Genomic DNA, 27,141 nt, shown 5'->3' on the forward strand with positions numbered 1-27,141 from the left:
TTTGGCATTATACAAACGCAACTTCAGTTTATTCTTTAGTTGAAAACAAAACAAAACAAAACAAAACAGAAATCACTTGACAGGCTTAGCTCCCTAGGAGATCTTTATATGGCAAAGTACAGGTTTAAAAAAATCCAAGAAAGCCTGAAATTTTATCCTATGGTTATTGCAACTGGATGTATTTAGAAGACATTGATTTTGTTTAATAGCAATTATATTGAGGTTCACCACAAAATTCACCTTTTTAAGGTGTCGTTTAGTATTATGCAGAGTTGTGTAATCATTATCACTATCTAGTATTAGTACATTTCATCACCCCAAAATAAACCCTGTACCCATTAGCAGTTGTTTTCCCACACTTCTCCTGAACCCCTGACACACTACTTTAGTGTGTATGGATTTGCCTATTCTGGATATTTCATATAAATGGAATCATGTGATATGTGGTCTTTTGTGACTGGTTCCTTTCACTGGGCGTGTTTCTGAGGTTCAACTATGTTGTAGCACATATCAATACTTCATTACTTTTTATGGCTAAGAAATATTCAATTATATGGATACACCATAATTTCTTTATCCATTCATCAGTTGATGGATATTTTGGGCTCTTTCTACCTTTTGGTTATTATGAATAATATAGCTATGAACATCCATGTATAGGTTTTTGTGTGGTGATATGTTTTCAATAATCTTGAGGATATTCCTAGGAGTAGAATTGCTAGTTATTCTATGCTCAACATTTTGAGAAGCTTTCAGGCTGTCTTCCAAGGTTTGCATACCATTTTACAATCCCATCAGCAATGTTATAAGGGTTCCAATATCTCCACATCCTCACTGAGACTTGTCACTCTTTTTATTTGAATCATCCTAATGCATTCAAAGTAGTATCTCCTTGTGGTTTTCATTTGCATTTTTCTAATGACTAATGATGTTGAGTATCTTTTCATTTGCTTATTGTCCATTTGTGTATTTTTTTTGAGAAATGTCAATTCAAATATTTTGCTCATTTTAAAATTGGGTTTCTTGTATTTTTTACAAGTCCCTTATCAGATATATGATTTATAAATATTTTTCTACCATTCTCTGGGTTGTCTTTTTGCTTTCTCAACATTGATATTTTAATTAATGCTGTCCCTCTCTTTTTATTTACAATGAATGAGAAAGAATACAAAATTTGTACAAATGTATAGATACAAATGCTCTGAAGAAAGGTCAGAAACAGAAAGCAAAGAAATTAGAGTGCTAATCATATCATATCATCCTTAGTGCCATAACACCAAATATGTACTTGAAACAGCAAAATATGTCTATCTGCCATATCCGAAGTCTAAAATCCAGGACTTCTGAACTCAAATCAGTATCTGCTTCAAAAACTTATCAACTGAATCCTTGCACTATGAATATATCCAATGGAGAGCACTCATGGCATTTGAATACTTTGTGTAAGTAGTGTTAAAAAATGCAAAAAGGCTTAGGAAACAGTTACCACCATTTCTGTTTCCCACACATCTGGGAACATAAGACACAAGGGCATTTATTCCACATGAATTAGCAGTTTATTGAGTGCCCACTATCCCCAGGTACCATGTTAGGCCTTGGGATACCAAAGAAGAAACAATATATTTCCTCTTTCAAGGAATTTAGAGAACAGTGAAGAAGCTTGGCCCAATCTGCCAGTAACCACTTCTTCCATCAATCAAGGAAAGCATTTACTAACTACTCACTTCATCTCTAACCACACAGATATATGTAGAAAAACACGTAGACTAGCTGTCTTATTTGAAAACAATAGATTGAGGGCATTAGGGATAATCTACTCAAGACCTCTCATTTTGTGCATGGAAACTCTTAGCTCAAAATGGGTAAGTGACTTGCCAAAGATCATGATAAGAGGTAAATTAATACGTTTCTGGAACTATTCTACCATATTATTCATTTAAACCTTACCACAACCCATTTTTCAAGTAGAAAACTAAGGAACAGAGAAATTAAGTAATAACACAACTCAAACAGCTCATAAGGGCAAAGCCAACCAACATTTGAATCCAAGTAGCCTTGCTACAGAATCCATGCTTTTAGTCACTATGTTAAATAGGTAGCTATTTGTAAAAGTAGTCATGATTTGCTGACTCGTGTTTTTACATGAGTCATATATCTTATATGCTGTCTTTTATGCTAATCATCATAGTTTCTGGCATCTCCAAAGCCAATCCTCTGGTCAAAAATTATCAAAGAAATCTCAAGGTATTATTAAATTTCAACACCGCAAGACACTCAAGTTAGAAAAAAAAATGGCCCAATGCCAGTGTGGATGTATATGTTATCAAGAAAGAGGAACTGAAAACATCCACAGCCATGAGAATATAAGTGGTCTTGTAACAAGCAATTTTTAGCTAACTTCAACAAATGTTGCTACTTGTACAGTATTCACTCGTCTTGTCAAATCATCCCCATGTATTCCTTTGCACTTCTCAATCCCAGTCTTTAAATTTGTTGATTCTTCAGTCTAGTAAGAACATGTTAAACTGTGGGACATGAAGGAAACAGAGCTAGGGGTTAAATCCTGAGATAACCCTGAAATATACAGGACAGAGAATATGTGCATTTCAGAAATCTCAGATTGCATTTTATTGCATCTCTTCATTTATCATTTGACAAATATTTATTCTGTGCCTACCACGTGCAAAACACTGTACCAGTTTCTGGGGATACACTAGTACATGTGATGGATGGGGCCCTCATCCTCCTGAGGTCCACAGTCTCACAGTCTTCCTTCAGAGGATGTTAGGGATCTGCTTTTAAGCCATTGTCATCTTTCAACCCACTGGGCCTCTGAATGGTGGCTGGGCTGCAGGAAGTTTAGCAGAGTAACTCAGCAAGGCTAGGAACTGTTAATAGATAATAGCACTATTAGGTATACAGAGTATAGAGGTAAAAAGCATATTGTTTAGAAATGACTATAATACATTGGGTGATTTGCATGAACTCTAAAGTAGTTTACGAATAGAAACTATTTGCATTATGATTGTTATTTACTCAGAATGCACACATCTTTTTGTCCTAGACGACTCTGAAGAGCAAAAGATTATATCCGTTTATTGAATTGATAAATAAGTCCAGGAATTTTGTTCGACAGTCAAGTTCATTCAAAGATAAAGATAAAATTGTAAAATTTCCACCCACCTATATACCTGTTTTCATCCTTCAGGATGCTCCCCTCTCATTTCTACTTGAATTCAAGCTGTGTGTAACTCTTCCACCTACACAGGCCTTTGTCAGCTGCCAGAAGCTATTCTACTCACTAAAACAACAGGTTTCCTTTGAAGCCCTGAGTGCTTTAAGTCACTCATCAGTCTTAATTTCTCTGAGAAGTTTTTCCTACTTTAACCCGCCTTCCCCTCTACCAGTGTAAGCCCGACTACCTTGGCCCCTTGGTTTTGTAATGAAAAAAGAACATCCGGTTTATTATTTTGCTGTCCTTTTTCATAAGGTAGCCAAGTTATATTCGGCTACTATACGGGATAATTGAGTCATAGGTTCTGAGCCAGGTCAATATCCTGTGTTAGGAGGGTCTACCAGGCCCCGTGGTTTGCTCACATATCTGGCTACATACTCGCCTCTATTTTTTTGTTTGTTTGTTTTAAAAACTTTACATTTCTCAAGTGTCCTTTTGCTTTTACATGCTCTGAAAACTATTATAGTTTGGTGGAGAGAGTGAATTGGATGCAAAGAGGTTTGCCAAGATATGTCAGCAGAAGACTAAGTAGGTAATTGGAAAGTGTGTTTGCATTTAGATATGCAGGATTCAGGAGACAAAGCCAAAGAGAAGGGCGTTGTGGGGACAGACTGGAGTTTGGTTAGTTAGACCTCATTGATTTATTACACTCAGCCGAAGATTCTCTGGAGGAAGGCCTAGAGAATGTGGATCTCAGGAAGAAAAAAGTCACATCCATCATATGGACCAGTGTATCCCCAGAAGCAGGTACACTATTTTGCATAGAATAAATGTTTGTTGGATGATAAATGAGTGAGTGAAATGAAGTATGAGACTTCTTTTCTTATATAGTCCAGGATAGATATGTTAAACACCTTGTAAAATAGAAACTCCTCCCTAGACTGTTAGGGGTCTGACCTAGGTCATATGGCCATAAGACACCAACAGAACCCGAGACTCCAAGTCCTGTGTTCTTTCTGGCACAATTTCTTTCTTCTCCAGCTCTAAAATGTTCTGAATCCTGTTCTTTTATAAGTAACTTTTTTATCATTAATAAACCACAGAACTATATTAGTCCCTACCCTAATATACATTAGTACTCAATGTATATTATAATTAACAGATGACCTAATATTAGGCCAAGAAATGCACGTGCCTGCATGCATACACACACGTACACACAGCTGCTGAGGGGTAAATAAGGGGAGAAATCAGGGGGTGGCTGCTGTTAGACTTGGGTTACTCCCCACCAAATAAATGGAAGGGCTTACTATGGGGAACCTTAGAAACCAGCCACTTTAACACTACCAGGATACCTCTTGTTCAGGTTCCAACATGGTTCATGGATCACATATTGAATCGTTGTAGGGATCCTAGCAAGCACTGTCTCAGTCACTAGCAGAATTCATCAGAGCTTTTGAAGACCACTTTGCAGGAGCTGAGGAGTACCAGCTCTGCTTTAATTGTAGGCTTCCAGCCTGGCTTCACTTGCAAATATTTTCTTAGAAGTCACCTCCTTTTTATGGATAAGAAAGGGACAAAGTCAATAACTGGCTGGCTGCTCTATGGTGGATTCCAATATGTGACCCAGATGACAGTATATATTCTTTAAATGGGATGCATGAGAAACTTTCAAAGAAATATTTGGACAACTTCCCAGAAGACAGATCAGCTGGGGATGCCGGGCATCCTGCTGCAGGAATTGGTGTTTTTCCTTCAAAGAAGAAGCTAGGAGGTCACCTTCATGGCACCTTTCTCATAAGGAAGGGGTGGCAGAGGGGGCAATCAGCATGGTGGGTGGAAAACAGAGTAACTGCTCATGAATATTCTAGACTGGGACCGTGATAAGGGATCAACTCACACTGAAGTGCACAGCAGCCTTGCACAATTGCAGTTTGGATTTCTAGATCAAGCTACTTTATTCTAAACACAGGCACAATGTCCTACTCATCCTGTCCTCAGAATCCCTACCACTGAGCTCATCCTCAGAGGTTATTCTCAGAATTTTCCCCAGGCCCAAGGAAAACTCATGTGAAAGCTCTGAAACCAGTAGATTGAAAAGGTCAGGAAAGCATGGTGAAGTGTTGGCCAAAAATAAAAATTCTTGATCAATGACAATGTGCTCACCCATATATAGCTGAGCTGGGGGGATTCTGACAAACTTTCTGAGAATGCAAAACTGTGAATGACTTCTAATTTCCGTTCTTTTCTTCTGACCTGACATCTCGGTAGAACTAAAAAACTTGAACTATGATGCTGAAACAATATTTAAAAGTAATAATCCAGTTTAGAATTTAGAATTTTAAATTTTTTTTAATGTTTATTTATTTTTGAGACAGAGAGAGAGAGCATGAATGGGGGAGGATCAGAGAGAGGGAGACACAGAATCTGAAACAGGCTCCAGGCTCTGAGCTGTCAGCACAGAGCCGACATGGGGCTCGAACTCATGGACCGCGAGATCATGACCTGAGCCAAAGTCGGCTGCTTAACAAACTGAGCCACCCAGGTGCCCCACTCAGTTTAGAATCTTAAAGCTAGCTGAACTTCCTGAGACACATGTTCAGTGTGATTCTCCCTCCATCCTACATGGCCCACCAACCCTCCTCTTTAAGATGCTGTATACTATCTGGATATACCTTCCACACTTTAGTACATATCTTTAAGAAAATGACTAATTATATTTATCTTGATATCCCCCCTCACTTCTGTCAAATCCCCAGTGCTTTCTTTTTTACACTCTAGACATTCAATGTTTAATTAATTTAGAGAAAGAGGATTTTTCATTATCATAAATAATTTTTAGAATACAGAATTGGAAAGGAACTGTTAATATTGGATAATATTCTTTCTTCCATTAATCATAAAAATTTTCTCAAGACTCAGAGAAATGAAACTCTTATCAAGGCAGCCACATGGAGCATAGCTTACGCTGATGTTACTCACAGATTTTTTTTTTTTTTCAGAGAATCAGCCGTGAAGTGACCTGCCAATATTTTAGACCTCGATTCATCTGGCTGTGGAAATAGTGACTGTCTTTTAATTTTTTTTTTTTATCAAAATAACTTAGAGTGTCCCTTAGAGAATTTCAGATACTCCTATAATCCTGTAAGGACTGAACTATTCTAAGACTCCACAGGTCCTGTTTTCAAAGAGATTACAATGTAGTGGTGAAAGTGGGTATAGGCATAAAAAGCCAAACAGTATTTGTGTTTCTCATTATAAAGCCTACCCTGGGATGCCAATAGTTTCCAGTTACTAAATACTTTCTCGTCTTTATGGTCTCATGGAATGTACATAGCATTAAAGTTCTCTGAAAACAGCATTAGAAGTTATTCATCTTTCTTCTAGCTGTAATGCAAGCAGGAGCTTATATGAAGCATCACAGGAGGAAGAAGAAACAAAAGAAACATTCATTGATTGCTACAGTTTCAGAAAAGGATTTCTAGAAGCAATATCACAAATTCAGAAGCCCATTATTCAGTAATAAATGTTGTCATCATGGAGGGTGGCTTTGTTCATGAGAATTAGATGAAAATAAACATATTTATACGCTACATATCAGAGATTAATCCAGGGCTAATGCAGTCTTAATACACTTGATCACTTTAACTTCTTGCTAATGGTACCTTGGGTTACCAAGCATGAGGTCACTTTTTTATTCATCCTATCATTGGAATTGGAATCTTAACACATCATCTAGTTTACAATCTTTTATTTTATACCTGAAGAGACTGACTCCCAAGGATGTTAAGCAATTACTCCCAGTCCACACAGGTAGTGATATTGTTGTAATAGAAGATGGATTATTTGTCCATGGATTTGCAAGTGAAGAGAATATTCCTTTCCAAACATTCAAAGATACACATGGAAAATTAGACATTTTCAATATTTTTTTAAGTTTATTTTGAGAGTATGCATGGGTGTGCAAACACAAGAGGTTGTGCATGAGAGTGGGGGAGGGGCAGAGGGAGGAAGAGAGAATCCCAAGCAAGCTCAGTGGTGTTAGTGCAAGAGCCCAACGTGGGGCTCAATCCCACTAACTGTGAGATCATGGCCTGAGCCAAAATCAAGAGACGGATGCTTAACCACCTGAGCCACCCAGGTGCCCCAGACATTTTCAATTTTTAATCTCATCGTTTTATCATCAGCATCGCTTACAGCACTCACTTTTTTCCTTGTTTCATATTTAATTCTGTATATTTTTTTAATCTTCTTCTGCAGATAGTAAGCTGTTTGAGCAGCAAACCTAAACCTAATTGGCTTAATTGATGTGTGCATACACAGTATCTCACCCATAAACTCCATAAAATGAATGACCAAATGCAGGAATGCTCTTTCAACCTTGCCTCCAAGACCCAAGAAGAAACACGGCTGCCAACCCAGAATGGAATGGACAAGGAAAGAATAGCGCAGTGCCCGAAAGACAGCCCTCTTAATCCCTTTCAGAGTAATTCGAATTGTAGTCCTAACCTGGACAGTCTGTGGAACACGACGTGCTCTCCTAGAACTCGGTTGTGCCATTTCTTCATTCTTACTTACCCAAACCCATCAGATATGCCCCCAGATGCTTAGTCTTTTACAGTCTTCATTTTATTCCTTTGGGAGGTCCCTCTACAAACATTTTTTTTTTTTAATGGGAATGTGATTGCCATGGCAACTCAGGGATATAAATGCTGCCTAAGGTAATTGAATCATTGCGTTGAAGAGGTTAGTCTGTGCAAATGGACTGAGATGAATCTGGGGTGGGGATGAGAGTGGGGGCTGAGTGAAGATGACAACGTTATCACGTCCCCCGGATTCCTGGGTTTGGATTTTTTTTATCCTGTAAGGCACATTGTCACTTTTCAAACGCGGGGCCCCAACTGCAGAGGGACCCGAGTGGGGCAGTAGATGGGGTGGTCCTGCAGTTTATTAGCGGCAAGACGCTGGTGATGAGTAAAGTGCGGCCCCTCCAACCAGTTCCCTCTTCGCCCCCAGGATAAGGACCTCTGAGAGAGGGGGATGGTATTGGAGTCCCAGAATCCTAATTTAAGCCGCTTGGTTTGGCACAGGGGCTCGGGCCTGTGGCCTAAGCCCTCAGAGTAAAGAAAAGTAAAGCGACTTGTGTCAGAGATAGGTTCCACGTGGTCCACCTGAGCCTTCCCTCAGGGCCCGACACATTATGTAAATAACAAGTTACTCAGGGTGCCCAGGTGAAAAGGCGGGGCGGGGGGGGGGCGCTACATAAATACTGTACTTCCAAAGTCTTGCACGGCGCGCCCCGCAGACGCCCCTAAGCCCCTGTCCCTCGCGTGTCTGGAAAAGAGTCCCCGCTCTGTCCAGCCCCGCGTGAGTCGTGTAGCTGGGGGAGGGGGGGGGGGGGTTGCTGCTGCCGGCCGGCCGGAGGCAGTGGCCAGCGGGCCGGGGCGGCCACATGGCGCGCTCCGGGCGACGGCAGCCGCGCTTTGTTTCCACCGGCGAGCGGCGAGTCACCGGCCCCCGCGGTCCCGAAGCCCGGCACACGCTCGGGCCAAGGCTGCTGCACATTTCACGGCAGGGGCAGCTCCCGGAGCGGCCGCTGCCTCTTCCCCCTCTCCACCTCTTCCCCCTCCGCCTCGGCCACCACCGCCGCCGCCGCCGCCGCGCAGCGCCGCGGCCGCCGCCTCCGCCTCCCGCCTCCGCCCAGTCCCCTCCTCCTCCACACGCGAACTTAGTCAGCGGTTCGCGCCGCCGCGCGCCGATTGGCCGGCGGAACGCGCCGCGTCACAATGGAGCCGCTCGGAGGCGGCGAGCCCGGCAGCGCTGGGGCTTCCCGCTGAGCCCGCAGCAGCCGTCAGCCGAGAAAGTGCCGGCGCGGGGCCGCCGCCGGCGCGCCCGGAGCGGCGCGGGGCGCACGCGGCGCGGAGCGCGGGCGCCGGGGGCCGGGGTCGCGCAGGTAGGTGGGAGCGGGGCGCCCCCCGCTCCCGGAGGAGGAGCCGAGCCGACCCCGCTGGCGGAGGCGGAGGACGGGGGCGAGGGGACGCAGCAGGTGGGGTTGTCGAGCAGGTGCGGTTACCTGCCCGCGCCTCACCTGCGAGCCGGGCCTGCAGGCAGGTGGCGCGGCCACACACCAGTGGCCGTTCCGCTGCTCCCATGTTTCCGGGAGAAAGGGAGCGAACCCCCCGAGACAACCTCTCCCGGGTGCCGGGGTCATTCGGGGCAAGAGGAGTGGGCGGCCACGACGAGGCGGTCCCCTCTCCACCGCGGCGGTGTCGGCGCCGCACCGGAGTGTGAGTCCTCCGGGTGGTGCGGGAACAGGGTTCTGGTTTCCCAGGCTAGAGTGAACAGACCTCTTCCGAGGGCGTCCTGAGTGAGCACCCCGCGTCTGGTCGCTCTCCTTTGCCCCCTTGCCCTGGCGCTGTTTTTTGACAAACTCGTTGGATACTCATTGTTCGCCTACAGTTTGATGCTGGTGTTGGTGTCCGTTTGCTTGAAGGGGGCGGGGGGGGGGGGGGTCTTGGCTTTTCCACCTCTACCCATGTGGAAAAGCCAAGAGTTTGCTTTTTCTAGGCTACAGTGGAGCAGGTGCTGAGAGGTCAGACGCAGGAGGCTCGGTGTTCGCTCATTACTGTGTTCCCAGCTGACTTCCCAAAGTCCATAGGTTGCCTTGAGTCAGATGACATTTGTGGAAGACTTTTCTTTGTGGTAGCAAGTCTCTCTCTGCAGCTCCCTTTCCCTTCCCAAGAAAAAGACAAACCTAAATTTAAAACAAAAACCTATGCCCGAACTTTCTTGAATACATTTGCCTTGCCTGAAAACTGTTTGTAAAGCTCTGTAAGAAGATAACAGTATGAAGATTTTAAATGGCAAATATGTAGCCAGCTTGAAATACTCAATTTGTTCCCTGCTTTCTAGGAGAAGATTAAATGGCATGTCTCTTAAACCTAAGTGTAGGGTGGAAGCACACGAAAGAAGTCTCGCTGCAGTAGAATTATTTGACGATTCCAGTACCCTCCATGTGTTCAGGGGTCACCTCCTGAGAACCCAGAATGGTCCTTTGAGTTGTGGGTGCCAAGGTGACTTTCTTTTTCCCCTGGCTTTCCTAGCCAGCAGCTCCACTCTTGAAGAGAATGTAAAATGACAGCTAATCCCCCAAGTAATTGGGCCTGTGTGATCTAAGAATGTAAGCCCTAACATGTCTGATATTACTTTCAGTTCAGGTAATAAATGGGGCAAAGTTGTCACTGACTGTACAGTTGAGTCATGACACTTTTCTTATACCTACTCTCCCCTTAAAATGTTTTTATTATAGCAGAAAACAAATTAAAATGTACATCTTAGAATTAAATTTACTAAACTTGTCAAAAAATTTACTGAAATTATCAAAACTTGTTCTGTTTTTCTTCCACTGGAAAGGTGTTCCAACATGTCCAGCCTCACATGTATATTTTCACATTTGGAGTGATTTCATTTGACTACTTGTTAAGATTTGTTTTTCTAAGATGGTTCCCCACTGCTTTTGAGGATTCTTAGAGTGAAAGCACCAATATTAATTAAAATGGAAAGGGCCCTAATCAATGTAACTTGGAAAAGATACCAGATCCTCCAAGTTTTTTGTTTTTTGTTTTTTTAATAGACTTTATTTTTTAGAGCAGTTTTAGGTTCATAGCAAAATTGAGAGTAAAGTGCAGAGGTTTCCCTTAAACTCCCTTCCCCCCACTCATGCATAGCCTGCTACATTATGGACATCCCCCACCAGACGTACATTTGTTATAATCAGTGAGGCTACACTGACACATCATTATCACCCAAAGTCCATAGTTTACATTAGGGTTCAGTAACATGTATCCACCACTATAATATCAGACTATGATACTGTGTCACAACAGCACTGCCCTAAAAATCCTCTGTGCCCCACCTATTCATCCCTCCCTCCTCTGCTAACGACCACTGATATTTTTACTGTCTATGGAGGTTTTTTTGCCTTTTCCAGAATGTCATAGTTGGAATCATACAGTCTGTAGCCATTTCAGATTGGCTTCTTGCACTTAGTATTATGGATTTAAGTATCCTCCAGATCTTTTCATGGCTTGACAGCTCATTTCTCTTTAGCACTAAATAGTAGTACACTATCCCTCTAGGGTTTTTTTTTTAATTTATTTTTTTTAATGTTTATTTTTTGAGGCAGGGGGAGGGGCAGAGGCAGAGAGAGGGAGACAGAGGATCCAAAGCAGGCTCTGGGCAATCAGCTGTCAGTAGAGCCTGATGCGGGGCCTGAACTAACAAACCACGAAATCGAGACCTGAGCCGAAGTCTGATGTCTAACTGACTGAGCCACCCAGACACACCCCTCCAAGTTTTTTTAGACTGGGTGGGTATTTTCTTGCAGTGGCCTGAAACTCGTGATACTATGTTTTATCCTCTTAAAGTTGAAAAGGGCAAATATTTTAATATTTAAAAGGTTCTTGGGGTACCTGCCTGGCTCAGTTGGTAGAGCATGCAACTCTTGATCTCAGGGTTGCGAGTTCAAGCCCCACATTGGGTGTGGAGCCTATTTAAAACAAAACAAAACAAAACAAAAACAAAAATATTAAATATTCTTGCTTTAGCCAAAATCTTTATTTGTAAACAACTTTAAAATTTTTTTCAAATTCTTATTAATGGTATCTGAGTATTTTTATGTGCCTTTCTAATTTTTTTTTACCACCCATATCAAAAATAGCCAGTTTAATCTAATCCTTGATTTTCATTTGGTGTCTCTCAAGTTGAATTTCCAAATTTTACTTTTGTTTCTCCTTTCTACCACCCATCTAGCATACACTGATATTATCAGAAATGAATGCATGCTGAACCTGTCATGTTACTCCAGACTTGGTGGAATGTTTTGCGTTGCCTTCTGCAAAGCATGTCCCTCCCTGTGTCCCCACTTAGAGAATCCTGAATGCTGTGAAGCAATTCAGACCTGTGACCACTCAAAATGAATTTGGGAGATCAAGTTATATCATAGAATTTTTTTGAGCGGTTGTAAAATGCATTCTAATTTCTGTTGTGTGTGTTTTCCTATTCTTGCCCTTTTTTTTTTTATTGTTATTGGCTACTTTCATTTTATTTGCCATCTATATTTTCTTTTTTTTTCTTTATTTTTTTTAACGTTTATTTATTTTTGAGACAGAGAGAGACAGAGCATGAACAGGGCAGGGGCAGAGAGAGAGGGAGACACAGAATCTGAAACAGGCTCCAGGCTCTGAGCTGTCAGCACAGAGCCCGACGCGTGGCTCGAACTCACGGACCGTGAGATCATGACCTGAGCCGAAGTCGGACGCTCAACCGACTGAGCCACCCAGGCGCCCCTCTTTTTTTTTTTTTTTAAATGTTTGTTTATTTTTGAGAGAGACAGAGCACAAATGGGGGAGGGGCAGAGAGACAGGGAAACAAAGAATCTGAAGCAGGCTCCAGGCTCTGAGCTGTCAGCACAGACTTGACGTGGGGCTCAAACTCATGAACTGTGAGATCATGACCTGAGCTGAAGTCGGATGCTTAACCGACTGAGCCATCCAGGTGCCACGTCCCATCCATATTCTCTAAACTTCCTACATACCTTTATAACGAGTTAGGGTTGTTTGGTTTTTTTTTCCTGATGTTTAATATAATGACTTTGGTCGACATAACCACTTATTTTTCTTTTCTGAATCATGAAGATTGATCTTAAATAAAATGAAGCCTAATTCCAATCATTGAATCTCTCTGCTGAGTTCTTACCACTGTTCTTCACTTAGAAACTGAGCAAAGAGTAATAACAAACTCCCTATTCTATGAGGTCCTCACATTTAGGATTCTACTCAATTGCAACACAAGTTAAATTCACTTCTTCAATGCTGTTGTGAACCTGTGTAAAAGAAATGAATAAAAATGAGTTGTCAGAGTTTCATCCTTGACCTTTCCTTTTGCCTTTTTGACCTTTCTGCTGTCTTTGATATGGGTCATATGATTCTGCTTATCCCTTTCCAGACTGTGTATCTTCCAGCTTCATCTCCTGCTTCTTCAGTTTCAGACTTGCTTGTATTCTTTCTTCTTGTCTGTCTCATCCTGTGGCCATGTCCAGGGCTCCATTCTACACTGCTTACTCCTTAGCCGACAGCATCTTTCTCAGAAGCTACCAGCTGCACAGCCTCTATTTCTCTTCTGTTTCTAGCTCTGTGCAGGTGACTGAGCACTCCCTCCGCCCGTCTCTAAAGGAGACTGAATTCTAGATTGTTGAGTAGCATATTCCTTTTGATCATTTCTCAGTTGTGTAGATTTGAGAGCGTATTTGAACCTTATTTCTTTTCTTCTGTCAAATTCCCTCTCAGCATTTTTACACTGCCCCCGCTTCTCAAATCTATTGCAAATTATAAATAGGAATTCTTCAACTTCTACCTAAGAGCATGGACTTTGCAGACTGAGGGGCCTGATGAACCAGTTGCTGGATTAGATTAACTACCTGAAAAGAGCAGTTGTTTAAACAAAATGTTTCTCTTTAAAAACATTTTAAGAAACACAGAACTTAAACTTAAAACACAAAACTTTGGGGCGCCTGGGTGGCGCAGTCGGTTAAGCGTCCGACTTCAGCCAGGTCACGATCTCGCGGTCCGGGAGTTCGAGCCCCGCGTCGGGCTCTGGGCTGATGGCTCGGAGCCTGGAGCCTGTTTCCGATTCTGTGTCTCCCTCTCTTTCTGCCCCTCCCCCGTTCATGCTCTGTCTCTCTCTGTCCCCCAAAAAATAAATAAACGTTGAAAAAAAAATTAAAAAAAAAAACCCACAAAACTTTATGGAGAGACAATCCAGGGCTGGTATAATGTTTTTACAGTCGCCTGAGACATAGGCTGGTTCCACCTTGTAGATCTAGCATACATCAGGAGAGGCCCTCAACCTCATGGTCTAGATGAAACCTCAGCCATCATGTGCAGGTTCCAAGTAGCAGAAAGGAGGAAAGAAGGAAGGTAGGAAAACGGGGGAAAGGCAAGAGACAATGGTTTCTTACAGAAATTTCCTGGAAGCTGTCATTCACTTCTTGTTACAGCTTACTGGCCAGAACTCAGTGACGTGACCTCACCAATCTGGAACAGAGACTGGAGAATATCATCCTTATTCCTGACAACCTTGTGCCCCGCCAAAATGGAGGAGGTTTGAGGTGCCTGGGTAGCTCATTCGGTTAAGCATCCGACTTCAACTCAGGTCATGATCTTGTGGTTCATGGGTTAGAGCCCTGTGTCAGGCTCTCAGAACTTGGAGCCTGCTTCGGATTCCATGTTTCCCTCTCTCTCTCTGTCCCTCCCTTACTTGTGCTCTGTCTCGGTCTCTCAAAAATAAATAAACGTTAATTTTTTTTTTTTTTAATGTGGGAGGTTCACATCCTTAGGAAGAAGGAGGGAAGGAACATTACGGTAGCCAAACACCACAGTTATTCTACATCTCTTTTTTTCTTGGCTATTACCCATTTTGTAGGATTCTTAGAATTAAAGGAAATACTAGTGTTAAAGCATCTAATACAGTATCTGGCATAAAACAAGCATTCAGTAAATGATAGTTCATAATTCTCCTTATTCCTTTGGAGTCATGAACTGTCTAGTTTCCCTGTGACCACATCATTGGCATCCAAATCCTATTTTTTTTAAATATGTAAGTATTTGCCCCAGTTGGTAGTATTAGACCACACTCTCTTACCTTGTCATGGGAGGGTGCAATGCATTATTATTTAGTGTCAGCATTTACTTCTTAGCTTAGCCCCTGGCTTAGATTGAAAACATAGCTCTTGTAATCAAATAGACCTGGATGTGAATCCTGTCTCTGCCACTTACTCTGTATGCAACCTTAGCCTCTTGCACCCTCAATTTCCTCATCCGGGGGTAAGAATCAGATAGGAGGATTAGAGTGCCTATGGGGCACCTGGGTGGCTCAGTTGGTTAAGCGTCCGACTTTGGCTCAGGTCATGATCTCGTGGTCTGTGAGTTTGAGCCATGCGTCGGGCTCTGTGCTGACAGCTCAGAGCCTGGAGCTTATTTCAGATTCTGTGTCTTCCTCTCTCTCTGACCCTTCCGTGTTCATGCTCTGTCTCTCTCTGTCTCAAAAATAAATAAACGTTAAAAAAAAAAAATTAGAGTGCCTAAAAAACTGCCTGATAAAGTAAGTCTAACTTTTTAAAAAATTTGACCTAATCTGTGGAACCTTTCTGAAAATGAACTCTTACTCGTTATTTAAAAACATAAACCAGTTTAAAATTGTTCATCTTCATACATATCCAAATAAGTGTTGTTAAATTGTTACTCAGACTTTTTGAGAACTGTCTCCAAAATCAGTTTAAATCCAAATAGCAAAGTCTTTCCTGTATTTTTATCAAAAACAGAATAGCTCAGCCTTAAGCTTCTTCAACTTTGATTTGAATGATTTTTGGCTGATCTGCTCTCAGAAGCTGAAACATATCCACCAATGAGTTCATTTCATAGTATTTTTTTTTTCCAGCAACTATTTAACAAACAGCTTCTGTGTGCCAGATACTGTGCCGTGTTCTGGGGACAGAAGGTAAGAAAAATGGACATGGCCCCTGCCCCCATAGAGGGGTTACTGGGGGGGACAGATGAATCTATTGCTACAATTAAATTTAAAAAAATTGCCACTACAAAAGCCGTTAAGGAGAAGTACAGGTGCTATACGGAAGCACATGTTCTATGGTCAGAGGTTGAATGGTGACTTTAGGAAGAAAAAATTGGCCAGGGATCTGAAGTAAAGAGATGGTGTGGAAGTGTGGTTGGAAATGAGTGCAGACATGAGATGATGATCTGTCACCATCCCCTAGGCGTGGGTCATAATGTGTCACAGGTTTCCAACACCACTCCAAAGAAGGCATTTCATAATGTGTGGAGCCATCTTTCAAGTAAGTGCGTATAATATATAATTTCTCAATGTGATGCTCTGAAAGGGGCTACATAATTCAGAAATAATTTAGTTCTTCTATAATTTATTCATGCTATGTTGGCAAACTTTAAATACAGATACTTTTTTGGATACACCAAGCAGATGCATCTGAGAAAGTTGGCTATAAAGGAGGATCTTTTCAGAGAGGGTCAGAGGGTTGATCTGCATCACCTTAGCAAGTGGAATTTAAAGCCATTTGGCTGAATGGGGGCGATTAGAAAGACTTGGCAGAGGACTAGTTAGCCCATGAAGCAGCAGTGGAAAATGACCACAGGATGGGAGGCATGGGCAGAGTGTTCCAGAGAGCTGGACTGCTCTCTGAGGGCTCAGAGGGCTCAGAGCCCTCTCTGAGGGCTAGACTGCTGTGCCTAGGGTGGCCTATCTCTGGACCAGTAGGCAACCCCAACATCCAGTACCTCCAAGGCTTTTAGGTTTATGTACACGACAACCCAGCTCAGCACATTGGCAGTGGGGCACCACTTTTCCTTGCCCTCCAGCTGAGCTAACTGGGGATTCTTTAGGGGAAATGTCGCCTTTCCAATCCCACTGAGAACCTTGGAGGGTGAGCAGGGAGGCTCTGCTTCCGTGTAGTGTGTTATGGCATGACCGAGCCTTGGGGGCAGAGCCACCTGCCGTTGTACTGCACATTGTTTCTCACTGTGAGTGGATAAATATAAGATGAATTCTGCTCATCTAAAGATTTTTAAAGCTCATCTCTCTAGGCAAAACTAAATGAGTTTGTTCCTGGCCCCATTTCAATGCCGAAATAGGCAGTCCTCACTGAGGAATGACTTGTCTTCCAAAAGCATTTGAGTCATGATGCAGTTTCTCAGATGCCAGTGTTGTGCACAGTGGTCAGATTTGCAGGCTTCCCTGAGAGAGGGTATGCTACGCCAGTGCTGCCCTAAGGGGCCACATGCCTTTCACTTTCACCCTCCCAGGAATACCCTTGGAACTGGGGCTTCCTCTCACTCCACACTTGCCCTCGTATTTGGAATTCCTCCCTCAGTGGCCCACCAACCACGCTCCTACCTCAGGGACTTCTCAATTGCTGTTCTCTGTCTGGAAATGTTCTTCCCTTGTGATTTGTCTGAATACTTATGATTTGTATGAATACTTCTCCTCAATGAAAGGTCAGCTCCAATGGGACTTCAGAGATACTTTCCCTGGCCCCCTCAGATCGAGTACCCATGCCCCCCACACCTACCCCATAATAGTCTTTCAGATCTTGGTTTATTGTTTGCTTGCTTATTTGTCTTCTACTCCCCTCACCCCCAAAAGAATACAAGTTCTGTTGAAAGTATGGGTCTTGTCTCCCTTGTTTACCGGCTCTTGAGCCTAGTGTACAGTAAGCTTTCTCAACTGCTGCATGTGATATGGGGCAAAAAATTTTACCCCTTTGAGCATAGATTGGGGATAATAGTGCCTGTGCTGCCTGACTCATAGAACAAATGAGGGACCGGAGTCAGTGTACTGAAGATACTTTCTTTTCCCCCAAAACTTGTTATCTGTCTTTAGAGTCCATATTTTTGTAAATAGCAATACTATTTACCCAATTACATAACCTGCAGAAACCTAGAGGTCATTCTGGGCTTCTCCTTGCCTCATTCCCCTCAACTGCTCTTTGTACAATTTGTAGTCAGTTTGTCCAAGGGACACGTACGTCTTTCAGGTTTTTCCCATCTGTACCTTCTTCCACGGCCCCCTTATTGCCTTGAGTCTTTTCCAGGACAACTGCTAATTGTCTTCCAACTGGTAGTTCAGTTTCTAGTCTTCTGTATCCTCCACCCCGCAAATTTATTGTCCACTCTGCAGGAAAGTAATCATTCTGAAAGGCAGATCTCATAGCATGACTGCCCAATTTAATAACCCTTTAATGACTTGCTTTGCCACAGGATCAAGTCCAAGTGCCTTGGTGAACCATATAATAAAGTCTTCCTTTGTCTGCTTCCATAGCTTTCCAGCTTCACCTCTGGCTACCCTGTCGTTTCTAAATCACCAATGCATGCACCATGGACGGTGTGCACAGTCACACTCCCATACCAGCCATCCCAAACTATTTGCAGTGTAGGGAGGAAGGCATGAGGTAGCCAGATGGCTGTACTCTGTGTCTTTGTTCCTTCCCTTTACCTGGGGTGCTGGTATCCTCTTGTCAAACACTTGCCCATCTTTTAAGGGTCAGTTCAAGCAAACCTGTTCTGAAAGACCATTCCAGACACTCTCCGTCTGCCTACCACCCATGAGAGCTCCACATTCCCCTCCTCTTTGCTGCCTCTGAGTTTTGTACACCTGTTATGATACTTAAGCCAGAGAATACTTATGTCACCTCCCAGGTGCTCCTTTATAAGGATTATTTTGCTTATTTCCTGGGCTAGACATCACACTTGGCATGTAAATGGATGTCCGGAAAAGAGTTAGGAATAAAACTCCACGTGCTTATTACTTAGTCCTGGGATTTGTTTGGGTAACATACTTTTGACTAGTATTTGACCCAAATTTGAAAGATCTCCTTGAAGGTATTGTATATATACCTATTGTATATACATATACATACATATATGTATATACATATATACATATATACATATTGTATATATGCTGTTAATAGGTATCAGTTTAATGGTACCTAATTACCTAATTAGGTATTCTAATTAATACCTAATCAGAATATTTTGCCAATGAGCTAGTGTTTATTGAATATTTACTATATTCAGAGTTAACCGATTTGGTAATTTGCAGTGGATGCTTGAGACAGATTTTGCACTTTTCTGAAATAATCCTGGTTTTGTCTTTCTATTAGAAGTCAAAATTTTAGTCAACACAAGCTCTTGGCTTAGAGGCAGTTTAGAGTAGTGTCTCTGAATATATTTTTTCTGGTACCCCTAAGAGGATTTTGAAAAACTATGTGCTTTCCTCATACACTTTAAAACTTTAAGTTAATATCTAAAATTTTTTATTACTTTTAAATTTTTTTAATTAAAGAAAAATTTTTTAATGTTTTACTTATTTTTGAGAGACAGAGAGAGACAGAGCATGAGCAGGGGAGGGGCAGAGAGAGAAGGAGATAGAAATCTGAAGCAGGCTCCAGGCTCTGAGCTGTCAGCACAGAGCCCAGCATGGAACTTGAACTCACAGACTGCGAGATCATGACTTGAGGTGAAGTCGGATGCTTAACCGACTGAGCCACCCAGGCACCCTATCATAATTTTAAATAGTTGTGAAAGATGACATTTCTGATATTATAAGTATTGATTTCTTTAAAAAAATATTCTTTGTAATGTACCTAATGGAAGCTAAATTAAATGCCAGTGATTATATATATATATCTATATATATATATATATATATAGTGATTTCATATCTACTATAACATCCATCTAAAAAACATATATATCTATATATATATATATATATATATATATAGTGATTTCATATCTACTATAACATCCATCTAAAAAACATACCAACAAGCTCTTCCAGGTGTCAGGAATTTTACATAGTTGTTTCCCTCATGGAACTCATTTCATTTCTCTTTTCCTATACAACCTAATCGCAATTAAAATTCTTATGTTGGAAATCTTCCACTGACTACTTTTCAAACTTTTGTGACACACACATACACATACCATATATCTTTTGTTGTTGTTGTTCTTTTTTAAATGTTTCTTTATTTTTGAGAGAAGGTTGGGGGAGGGTTGGAAAGAGAGAATCCTAAGCAGGCTCCACACAGTGTAGAGCCCGATGCAGGGCTCCATCTCACGAACTATGAGATCATGACCTGAGCTGAAATCAAGAGTTGGAAGCTTGGGGTGCCTGCGTGGCTCAGTCAGTTGAGTGTCTGACTCGTAATTTCAGCTCAGGTTATGATCCCAGAGTTGTGGGATCCATGGAAGCATTGGGCTCCATGCTGAGTGTGGAGCCTGCTTGGGATTCTCTCTCTCCCTTTCTCTGCCCCTCTGCCCTGCTTGTGCTCGCTCACTGTCTCTTAAAATAAATAAACATTTAAAAACAGGATTCAGACACTCAACTGACTTAGCCACCCAGGTGCCTTTATATATCTTTTTTTTTTTTTTTTTTAAGTTCTTGTGGCAATAGGCTCTGTTTAATATAATTTGTTTTGGATTGAATTGTTATATTTTTACTAGTACACAATTGATCAGAACAAGTAGAATGTTGATGACTCAGTTTTAGGTATAGGTAAAATTTGGGGGAAAATTATCTCTCAGTGAGATGCATGGTTTTAAAAATAGTTTATACATAAATATTACTTATTGCCAGAGTAAGATAACCTGTATAATCAAATCAAGTATTTCTTTTTTGATGTGGTATTTAAGAAATATTGCTACATAAATAAGTATATTGGGGTGAAGGCAGTGTAATTCTTCTCTATTTTTTAAACTCCTGAGTTACATGCCAAAAGTTATCCAGTGATTGGTCACAAAAAATGATTTTTGGTTTTTCTATTCTATTGCATTCAGTTTCTACTGTCTATTGATTAGGTCTTGGTCTTGCATTTGAAGCAAAGAAATGGAAACTTTCCCCTAACTCCAAAAGGACTTGTTTCTCAGTCATGAAAGTCCTTCACTTTCATAGCATCTGTAATCTTACAGGTAGTTCCAAATCTGCTTGGGTCCTACAGATTTTTACATCCCATAGCAATGTACTGTAAGCAGACTCCTGGAAAGTGAAAGATTTGCCTTTCTTTTAGAATGTGGGAAAAGATAAATGTGAAAAGGAAAAAAAGGAGATGGCTGGAAAGAATCAAGAGGACATCTGGTGTTTTGAAGCACATACTTTTAGACAAGGATTAATTGATGATCTAGAAATAGAATCTACCAGAGTACCCCTCTCTCCAAAAATAAGGACTCCCAAACCTCATGCCCTCTTTAAAGATCAACTGGGTGCTACAGGAAACTTTTCATTCAAATTAAAGGGTCCCTAATAGGCCAATCTAAAGATTTCCTTGTGGTGGGCAGGAACATTCAATAGGGAAACGGAATGGTTAGAGCACATTATTGCTTTCTATATATCTGATGGAAGCTAATTTGATACCAAATGACTTAATCTCCATCATTCATTCTAAGAATACACAAACTCTCCCAGAACATAATTTTTTAGACCTGTTGTTAGACTAAAAAATAGAAATTACAAAAAGATCACGAGACACTTGGCTGATAGTGAGCTGGGTCAGTGGGTGCCTCAATCCTAAGAATAAGTCTCAATCTCATTGTGGAGAAAAAGTGTTTTTCAGAGTTTTATCAAGCATGTAAATTTCTTCCCAGGAGGAGGTTGTGAATTATAGCATGCAAAAAATATTGGTCCCAGGCTACATCTGGGACATTTTTTTTTTCCTTTACAGGGTATCCCCTGCTCTCCTACCCAAAAGCTTATAGCAGATCTCTGCTGAAGCACTTTACAGGAACCCCCACCACATTACTTATTATGTATATGTGTGTACCTCACTTTTAACACACTAAAGCATTTATCCTCCTGCTGACTTGCAGTAGGTGGGGCAGATATCATCTGCATATTATAAATGTGGAAACAGAGTTTGTAAGGGAATAGTCGCTTGTCTAAACAAATCCCACGAGTTAGTGGCATATCTGGTACCTGATGAGGCAGCTTTTTCCACAAATATAGCGCCTTGCTCCTTTTCCCAGATGTGTTACTTTATAAAAGGCTCTAAGGATTGGAAGACTTGCCTTAACGATGAAGTAAAATAGATATGCTTGCAACACACTTAGTAGAGTGCATGGCTCTTTGCAGGCCCCCAGACTTAAAAAAGAGAAAAAGAATATATTTGAGGTTTTTTTTCTGGCATACTTTCTTTTATGGATTAAAAAAAATAATTCATTTGGGTTTTTTTTTTTTTTTTTTTTTTTTTCTGAGCACTTGTTAGGCATTGTGCCAGGCACTGGGAATAAATCCAACAGTGAAAAAAGAAAAAACCCTTTTTCATGGAGCATACATCCTAGAGGAGGGAGTATAGATAATAAGCAGATGCAAGATAAAATGTCATGTGCTAAATGCTATGAGAAAAATAAAGCAATTGTAAAGGGCAAAGGGGTGGTTGGTGTGGGGTTTAGATAGGGTGATACCTGGGTGGGGACTTGAGAAGACCTGAACATTGTGCTCACCTGGTCTGAGTTCAAAGCCTTGACTTCATTTGGGTGGGTTGACTCAAGTCATGGTATTCTAGAGTCACGTGGAAAAGACCTTACAGAGTATCTATTGGTTTTTAATTTTATGTTATAGATATCCTTGAGGCCTCTTTCCCAGAATAATACACACACACTCATGCATAACATTTTAACATGCCTTGAGATCATCCTTAGATTCCTCTCAAGTTCATATCCCTGGTCTACTTTAGTCCTTTCTTTTTACTAATAAGACATTTAGTCTGAGAAAAGCAAAGTAAAAATTGTCCACAGTGTCACAGTTAGTGGCTGAGTCAAGGACCTAAGATTCCCACAAAGTTGCATGTTGCTTTTTCCACTAAAATCTGTGTTGCTAGAGTGTTAAATTTTCTAAAACAATCATAGTCTATAAAACATCTCCTGCCTTTTTTTTTTTGTATATGCACCATTTTTTTTTACATAGAGTAAAACCTATGTACTAAAAAACCTTTGTAGTAAAACAAGTAATTTATGTAGCTAGTGTGGCTTTTCTTATTTCCTGACCAGTAACAACATAAATAACATCTTAAGTATCTCAAATGTGTCCTAGGAAGGACTCAAACTGGCAGCAGGAAAGGAAAAAGATCTTGGAATAGCAAGTTTTCTTACAGATGAAACTTTGGCTCATCATGGCTTTAAAGAGCATATAGGCACAGATAATGCCTTTGAAGGTCTCTGAACCTGCGGAAAACAGGGGGGCTGCATATGGGAAAGGCCTTGTGCCAGTTTCAACAGGGGCAGTGAGTCCCTAAGATGAAACAACAGTCACCCCTACTCCCCACCCAGTGATTTCCTTTTGGGACATTTTATACAAAAACTTGGAAGATACACTTGTCACTTTCAGGAAAGTATTCATTGTATCAACTTATCTTCTCAGCCACACTTCCTTAACAGATGTCTCAACTTTTAGTATTACAAAATAACCAAAAGATTTTAATAGTAATCATCCGCTCTGTGAAATGAGCACATGATTTCCAAAATTGGAGACTGTTATAAAAACTTTGATTTGCACATAAGATTTTCTAATAAAATATATCTGATTTTAAAACCTCAGAAGCCTAGCAAGTCTATCTCCTGTAAATATTGGTACTTATTAAATTGTTAGGCTGTTTTCTACTGTGACTCTCTTAAAGACAAAACCTACTTTTTTTCAGTTAGCTTGCCCATTAATATTGTACTGACAGCCCAGATAGAAGAAACTTGAGCCTTTTCTCTCTTAATCAGTGAAAGGCCCTTTCCCCCTTTTTCCCATCCCCACCCCCATTTTTGGGTATGCCTAGCCTACTTTTCCATCTGTGTGCCTTGTTACTATGGTGATAGGCACCATAGAAATAGAGAACAAAGCAGATGTAATAAGCATCTCCTACATGGTTTACAATGCTAAAAAGGGATCTAGGTTTTTCAGACATGGCTTGTTCTTTATTGGTGGCAGAACTGGACCAGCTCGGTTGGGGGAGGGGGGATACCTGGGGTTACAGCTGATTTAGGCTCCCATATTCCTGTTGTTCTGTACTTCACCAGACCTTCCATGAGTCTTCAATACTTCACCAGACCTTCTCTGAGTCTTCAAAGTGCAGGAAGAGAAATGGAGGCCTGTAGAGAAGATGCAGTACAGAAATTAGTGCAGTATAGAAATTAGTGCCACAGACTCAATTCACTGAAAAAGACAAATATTTCTGCCAAAGCGTATTACATGAGAGGGAATCTTGAGCTGGTTTTAAGGTTAACCAGTCATTAATCCTATTGCTTGATTTTTCATTGTTCAACTGAATATTTCAGTAGAGAAGATCTGCCAGTTTAGATTTTCCTCCCTTCAAAGTACTTAGTTGTTTTTTTTTATTTTAAATTACCATCTAGATTACTACCAACAGCTTGCAGTGTTTGATCCCATCCATTGACTTTCTTTAAAATAAGTGGTTAAACTACTAATGTGTGCTTATTGTGTGCTTGCTTTAGAATTACAATTAAATATGTTCTAGATATTGTATAAATGAATGTTTCCCTTAAGGTCTTGGAGAAGATGCCCATAGGTATTTTTTACATTTTTTAAAAGTAACCTATGTGCCTCAAACTCACAACCATGAGGATCAAGAGTCACACGCTGTACGACTGAGCCAGCCAGGTGCCTCCCCATAGGTATTTTTTAACCTTCTACATGCATGTTTATTCTTTTACATATTACATCTTAAGTATCATATTCTTAGATGCCCTAATGAATTACCCAAAGATTAAATAAAATATTCCAGTTACTCAATTCCATCTTCTGGACAATTATTTTTATTTTTTATTCTTTTAATGTTTAAGAGAGAGAGCATGAACAGGGGAGGGACAGAGAGTGGGAGAGAATGAATTCCAAGCAGGCTCTGCACTGTTAGCATGGAGCCTGATGCAGGGCTTGATCCTACGAGCTGTGAGATCATGACCTGAGCCAAAATCAAGAGTCGGATGCTTAACACAGGCCTCCTGGACAATTATTTTTAAGTTTATTGTTGTTTTTTAAGTTTTTCTTTTCTAGCATTTTTATATTTAAGGGACATGTACAGGGTAAAATCATTTAGCACAGTGTTTTACATATAGAGTCCCCGGACATGAACACATTTTCGGAGCTAAGGAAGTTCAGTGTTCACCGTACCTACTGCACGGTGGCCTGAAGTTCCTTCTAGCTGCAACTTCTTATTTCTTTGGCTGTGTGACTCCTTTTTTTTTTTTTTTTTTCTCCCTTATGGACCTGTATTTTTCCTATTTTGTCACCTGCCGTAAGGGCTTTTGTGCTGATGTGAAAATATGCTGAGAGGCAACCCCAGACTCTATGAGTTTCTTAAATACCTACACAGTGTACCCCTCCCCACCAAAGCCAGCTTTCCCCCTTTGTGGAATTGAAGACAGCCCTGGAGTGGGAGTTGGGACACTCAGTGCTGACTCTGGCTCAGCCTCCACCTGGGGTCGGCTTGAAGATACACTTTTAACCTTGTAAAGAGCACACAGACTAGTCATGACACAGCTTAATCAGGAGTACACACAAGGGTTTGAAACCAAAGGTGACATCAGATTTGTTTAGAGAAGTAATGCCAGCAGCTGTATGGAGGATGTGTTAGAGAGATCATCTTGGGAGACCAAGTAGAGCAGTAGAATGGAAGAGAGGAGACTAATAGCAAAGAAACTTGAGAAAGAAGTCATAAGATTAAATGGTCCCATTTCCTTTTGTCACAAGGATCCTTTGGCAATTACTTAAGATAAGTTGTGGTTACTGAAGTTTTATTAGTTTGACTTACTACTCCTAATGTTTCAACCATTTTTCATAGAAGGGATGGATTAAGTTCTCTCCTGATTACTTACTGGGTCCCCCAAATCCTCAAATTATAGATTACTGGTGAATATACATTATATTAGCAGAACTTTAAAAATCATAACCTCTGCTATAGAATCACTTGTGCCCCCCACACCCAAATTCATATGTTGAAATCTAACCCCCCCCCCCAAGGGGATGGTGTTAGGAAGTGGGGCCTTTGGGAGGTGATGAGGCCATGAGGGTGGAGCCCTCATAAGAGAATCCAGAGAGCTGCCTTGCCACTCCTATCATGAGGACATGCCAGAGAGGTCACGATAGAGAACATATTTGTCTGTGAACCAAGAGTGAGTTCTTACCACACACCGAATCTTCCGGCATCTTGATATTGGACTTCTCAGCCTCTAGAAGTGTGAGAAATCAATGTTTGTTGACGAAGCCCCTCCCACCCCCATCTATGGTAGTTTGTGACAGCAGCCCGAATGGACTAAGATAGCTTCCAAACATGGATGTCCTGTGACTGGAAATGAGACTTGGGAGAAGGAAGTAACGTTTGTTCTGTGGGAAGAATCATGACTCTGGGCACAGGAGAGGTCCTCTGACACCAGGTGATCATTCCGCGCGGGACAGCTCCTCGTCTTCCAGAGGGCCAGAAAAACCTGGGCACACTAGGTGTGTTTCATGGCCTGGGGAGAACAGAGCTTGTCTTTGTAAGGAGTCTACTCCTTTGTGGGAGACTGTTCTCTGATACCTCTGAGGCAGAGGGAGTTTCCATTGCTTTTGATGGTATCATCAATGCGAAGGTAGAAAGTAGGCCAGGTAGAGTGATTTCTATTTTGGCAATTAAGAAGCTGGCATTCTGACAGATTGTGTAGCTTGGCTACAGTCCAGGCAGATGGTGGGCAGGATTCGAGTTCACTCTGCTCAGTCGTTTTGCTCAGACTCTTACTACTACACTTAGTACCGAATGAAGGAGTGCATGAACGAATGCACGTTTCATCTTTTGTTCGGGCCACTGGGGTAAGCTGCTTTTTATTCCTTTCACAGGTCTCTTGGGAGATTACTCCCATTCATGCTAGTTTTGCTTCTAAGAGTTTACCAGTTGTGCAGACTTAGGTAAATCACAACTGCCTCGGTTGCCTTATCTGTGCAGTAAAGATCATCTCACGGAGTTGTTGGAAGCATTAAATAATTGACATAAAGGGTTTAGAAGAAGATTTAGCATATGATTGTGTTCTGATGAGCACCAGCTTCCGTGACTCTTACAATAAACTGCACACATTCAACTGCTTCAGCCTCACATCGGTTCCTTAGGGCCAATGTATTCCCACACTGAGCTTGCTTTGTCTTACATGCCTCGGAGGAACTAGCAGGGCGAGTTCTGCCTGATTCTTTGGATAATTTATAATTTGTCATTTCAGTTAACTAGGCCTAAATGGACTTTTTCCTGGTCATTTTTAAAGTGCAGTCATATTGCTTAATGCTGACAAATTGGGCTTGTATAATTATGGATTGAAGAGGCACACTGTAGACAAATTAGGAGAAAGTAGAGCTGT

The 27,141-nt window shown here is 41.4% G+C and overlaps 1 protein-coding gene across 6 annotated transcripts in view; it reads left to right on the forward strand.

Moving 5' to 3' along the window:
* Window positions 1-9,109: 9,109 nt before the first annotated feature.
* LRRC8B (leucine rich repeat containing 8 VRAC subunit B) overlaps window positions 9,110-27,141 on the forward strand; it is a 96,736-nt gene continuing 78,704 nt past the window's right edge. For all 6 annotated transcript variants that reach the window (XR_006296650.1, XR_006296651.1, XR_006296652.1 and 3 more), the window contains exon 1: window positions 9,110-9,128. The gene's annotated coding sequence lies outside the window, so the exon portion shown is untranslated. The remainder of the gene's footprint in view (window positions 9,129-27,141) is intronic.

This window comes from Prionailurus bengalensis, chromosome C1 (genome assembly GCF_016509475.1).
Source record: "Prionailurus bengalensis isolate Pbe53 chromosome C1, Fcat_Pben_1.1_paternal_pri, whole genome shotgun sequence".
Lineage (NCBI taxonomy): Eukaryota > Metazoa > Chordata > Mammalia > Carnivora > Felidae > Prionailurus > Prionailurus bengalensis.